Raw genomic sequence first — 5,157 nt, 5'->3', positions numbered from 1 at the left:
TTATCTAAACTTAGTGTTTGGGTTTCAGAGATGGGATTAATTTTCTGTGGGTGAAGTTCTCCCCAAACATTTATAAAAGAGAAAAAAGGGAGAGAGAGAGAGAGAGAGAGAGAGAGAGAAAGAAAGAAAGAAAGAAAGAAAGAAAGAAAGAAAGAAAGAAAGAAAGAAAGAAAGAAAGATGAAAAAGAAAAGAAAAACATTGAGGGAAAAGGGCCAGATACCAAACTCTGGATTCTTCCACAGCTGGTTGCCAGTCCCTTTGAGTGCAATCAGAACTATTCCTTGTGACTAGGAGGTGAGAATTTCTCCTGTGTGTTTCAGATATGAGTACTTCTAACTACACAGGTGTCAGCCGCACAATCTTCTCCTTGCTGGGCATCCCTGGCCTGGAGGACCAGCACATATGGATTTCCATCCCCTTCCTCATTTCCTATGTCATTGCTCTGCTTGGGAACAGCCTGCTCATCTTCATTATCTTCACAAAGCAGAGTCTCCATGGACCCATGTACCTCTTCCTCTGCATGCTGGCTGGAGCAGACATTGTCTTATCCACTTCAACCATTCCTCAGATGTTGGCCATCTTTTGGTTCAATACTGGGCAGATCTCCCTGGATCGCTGCATCACTCAGCTCTTTTTCTTTCACTCCACCTTCATCTCTGAGTCAGAGATCTTGCTGGTGATGGCATTTGATCACTATGTTGCCATCTGCTGCCCTCTGAAGTACACCAGTATCCTTACACACTCCCTGACTGGAAAAATTGGAGTGACCATCTTTCTGAGAAATTGTGGCACAATAGTCTCCATAATATTTCTTCTAAAAAGACTAACTTTTTGCAGAAGTAATATTCTTCTACACAGTGGTTGTGAGCACATTGGCTTGGAGAAATATACTTGGAATGACATCCAAGTAAACATTTGGTATGGATTTCCACCCTAATATCAACAGTAGTATTAGATGTTGTGCTAATTTTTGTTTCCTATATGCTGATTCTCTGTGCCATCTTCCACATGCCTTCTCAAAATGCTTATCATAAAGCTCTGGACACTTGTGGCTCCCATGCCTGTGCCATCATTCTTTTTTATGGGCCTGGAATCCTCACAACTCTTGCTCAGCCATTTGTCACCACATCCACCTCATATTCACATCTTACTACCTAATGTCTGCATTCTGCCTCTGCCTATGGTGAATCCTATGATTTATGGGATGAAGACCAAGCAAATCCAGACCAGGTGGTTCATTTATTCTTTATGAAGTGGTAAATTTGGCTTAAAAACCAAGTTTCTGAATCTCTAGATATCTTTTCACCAGGTCTGTAGACTTGGTGGAAGAGATGTGGCAACCAACCCAGCAGTGAATAACTCAGCAAGTTCCACCTCTAAATCAAGAACATCAGGGAAGTTGCAGAACTCATTCCTCCATGTTTTGAAACTATGAGAACAGTGTCATTTTTTACTGAGCTCAGACCCTGAGACAAAGTGGATTGATTTTCAAAAGTCATGTACCCTTTATGACATGATCTTTAGAAACACGAGATAAAACAAGAATTGTGGTCAGGCATTCGAATGTGTTCAACTTCTTCAAGTTGAGTTTCTCAAGGTTTGAAACATGTTATGATGTCCCTATATAATCACATACAAAATTTCATTCTTGCATGTCCTTCCTTCTAGCTAAGTACCATCCCTACAATCAGTGACTCCTTTTACTTCTTTATATTATAATCTGTATCTTATGAATATGTATGTGTACAATAAGGGAATGTAAATGTATGACTCATATTTTGCAAAGCAACCTGAGAAGAGGCCACATCTATCATTTTGACTTGGAAAAAGACCAATATGTGAAGAGATGATATAAGTTGGAAGAATTCTAAGGAAGGGGAACTACTCGAATCTCAGTGTTGGGCTGTGCACTTTAAGGCTCTTCTCAGGAGGGATTCAAAGTATTTAGTCACCTAATTCTGATTGCTTTCACAGGAACACTTCACATATTGCCTCCAATACAACCCAGGCTTCAGACACACCAGATCATCAACACCAATTTTCCAGGTCAGACAAGACTCTTCATGCACATATTTGCCTTGGAATAACTTCCCTTGACTTGTGGGGAATTCTGATGTTTCTTTTCATACCTAATTTTCATGCCATCTCCTCTATGACACTCTCTAACTACACTTCCTTCCCAATGTATTATACTTGATAGTTTCTTTCTAAAAAATTGACTGTCTATTTTTCTTCTTTAATACTTATTTGACTAAAAATTCACATTTTCACAGAGGACATTAGAAATTATGAAAAAGACAAACATGAAATGGAGCTCATAAACCATAATCTTACAGCTTTCAAACAAATTTGTCATTAAAATTTTATTAACATAGTTATACATATGTCTATTTACACTCTATAGCCATGTTTCTTATGTGCATCTGTATCTCAATCTGTGTTTGAATCTTTTCTCCATGTATATGATCTCCTATCTATTTGGAAGATATTATCATATGATATATACAGTACTGATTATTATTACACATACATTATCTATAACTTAATTTTCTTTACATTTTTAAAGTTCTGTTTACTATTTTATAAGTTTGAAAAGAAATATTTTAAGCCATTCTTTGGTACCATGAAAGGTTGGTTCCCAGGACCACCCCCGCTACAGATATCAAAATTTGTGGATATTCAAGTGCCTTGTATAAAATGGATTAGTATTGCATATAACCTATGCACATATACATTATGTCCTTTCTAGGTTATTATAGCACCTAATACAACGTAAATGCTATATAAATCACTGTTACATTGCATTACTTAGAGAATAGTAAGAGGAGATAAAGGTCTGTACATTTCCAGTACAAAAGCGATCTTTCTACTTATTTTCCACCTGTAATTCATGGAAATCATGGGTGCTGCATCTATGAAGTAAGTTGATTGCATACATGTTTATTGTACCAAGATGTTTTTAAATATGTACACTTTGTGGAATGGCTAAATTGAGTTAGTTAATATTTGTATGGCCTCAAGTAATTGTGTACATGTGAATAGCTGAGTCAAAGGGAACCTCATGCAAACATAGGTTGGGCTTTTTCACAGGTGACTGGATCTAGAGTATGTGATGCTGGGAATGATTCATAATATAATAATGCTAGGATTAAGGAACTAGGATTAAGGCTGTGAGTGCTATTCACCCTAAGGTTGAGTACCCTCGATAAGCTATAAAGGACAGAAAAAGGCTGACAGCTTGCTTGCTTTTGCTATCTTCTGCCTGCAATGAACTGTTTCTTCTCTACAGCACCCCTCTGCCATGCCACCCTACCTTTGGAGCCAGCTGACTATGGACGGAAACCTCTATAAATTGTAAGACAAATAAACCTTTCCCCTTTAACTTTTGGTGTTGGGTTACTTTTTTTCGGCAATGAGAAAAATAACCAAGACAGTGGACTTCAAACCAAAACTTATTTAAAGGAAGGAAAGAAGGTTGCTACATATTGGTTAATCCTAACCTGAACCCTAACTCAAACCCCAAACTGCAAGAAAAATATTACACAGAATCAAAAACTGGGATCTCACCTCATTAAAAAGCTTTTGCACAGCAAGAGAAATCACCAACAGAGTGAAGAGATAACCCACAATGTGGGAAAAAAATTTTGCCAGCTGCTTCTCAGACAAAGGACTATCTAGAATATATAAAGATTTGAAAAGAAAATTTGACATCCCCCAAATTTAAAGACCCAATCCAAAAATGGGTAGATGAGATGAATACATACTTCTCAGATGAAAAAGTACAAAAAGCAAATAAATACATGAAAAAATGTTCAACATCACTGGTCATTTGAGAGATGCAAATTAAGACAACACTGAGATTCCATCTCTGCCCACAAAAAATGGTTATTATCCAGAAATTGACCAATAACAAATGCTGGCAGGGGTATGAGGCAAAAAGGAACACTTCTCAACTGTTGGTGGGAATGTAGAATGCTACAACCACTGTGGAAATCAGTATGGAGATTCTTCAACAAACTAGGACTAGCTATTCAACGCAGCTACTCCCCTTCTTGGTATCTTCCCCAAAAGAATTAAAAGCACCATACCAGAGTGATATATGCACACCCATGTTTATAGCAACACAGTTTGTAATAGCTAAATCTTGGAAACTGCCAAAATGCTTATCAACCAATGAATGCCTGAAGAACATGTGGTTTTTTTTTTCCTACAGTGATGTACTACTCTTCCATAAAGAGGGATAAGCTGGAGACACTTCTAGGTAAATGGATGCACCTTGAAGCCATACTCTCAAGTGAAGTAAATTGGATACACATGTGTAAATACTGCACTGTTTCTCTGGTGTGAAAAACTGACAATGTACATAGGGACCAAAATGTGTAATAAATATTGTTTCACAGGAAGAAAATGTCCAAATGGGAAAGGAAATTAGTAAGGGGAGAGGGAGAAAGGAAGAAAGGGAAAAGAAAAAATGATGAGAAAAGAAGAAAACATGGGAACAAAGTTTTTGTGAATAGGGAGGGGAAGAGGGGTTGAAGGAGGGTAAGGGCAATTGGAAAAAAATCAAGTTACATCATGTACAGGAACAAATTCTCTATAATTAATGTGACTATTATGTATACCTAAAATGTACCAATAAATAACCAAAATAAATAAATATATAAATAAATAAATAAATAAATCCCAAGAAACTATTTGAAAAAAATAAAATAGAGCACAGATAAAACTTTATGGAGGCTCTGGGAGGCCGTGCAGGCACCCGGGGAGGCAGGCAGGCCTCAGGTGCCCACTCCGGGAGGCCACGTGGCTGGGGAGCATGGGCCCTTTGGGGCCTGCCTCACCCAGCCACGCGGGCGCCCAGAAAGGCAGGCAGCAGGCGCCTGGGAAGCGGCACGGAGACGTGCACAGGCCCTCGGGCCAGCCACGGGCGCGCAGTCAAGAAACGCCATGCCACAGAGAAGCATTGACACAACAGGCCCACCCAGAGATGTGCATGAACCATCCCGACATGGAGAAACCTCTGGGAAAACGTGCCACACGGCGGGTCGCTCTCTGCCCTGCCCTTGAGAGCCAGAAAGGTCCGGAGTCAGCAGAGGAGCAGCTGATCCACAAGGACTTGGAGAACACAAGAGTACCCACGCCTGATGACTCAAAGG

The 5,157-nt window shown here is 39.3% G+C and overlaps 1 pseudogene; it reads left to right on the top strand.

Moving 5' to 3' along the window:
- The first annotated feature begins 323 nt into the window (after window positions 1–323).
- LOC102021234 lies at window positions 324–1,253 on the top strand (annotated as a pseudogene).
- The last annotated feature ends 3,904 nt before the right edge of the window (window positions 1,254–5,157 follow it).

Source organism: Chinchilla lanigera, unplaced genomic scaffold (assembly GCF_000276665.1).
Source record: "Chinchilla lanigera isolate Chin_1 unplaced genomic scaffold, ChiLan1.0 scaffold00013, whole genome shotgun sequence".
In the NCBI taxonomy this organism is placed as follows: Eukaryota; Metazoa; Chordata; class Mammalia; order Rodentia; family Chinchillidae; genus Chinchilla; species Chinchilla lanigera.
The sequence above is the reverse complement of the archived record's forward strand: the minus strand, read 5'-3'. Positions and strand labels throughout refer to the sequence as shown.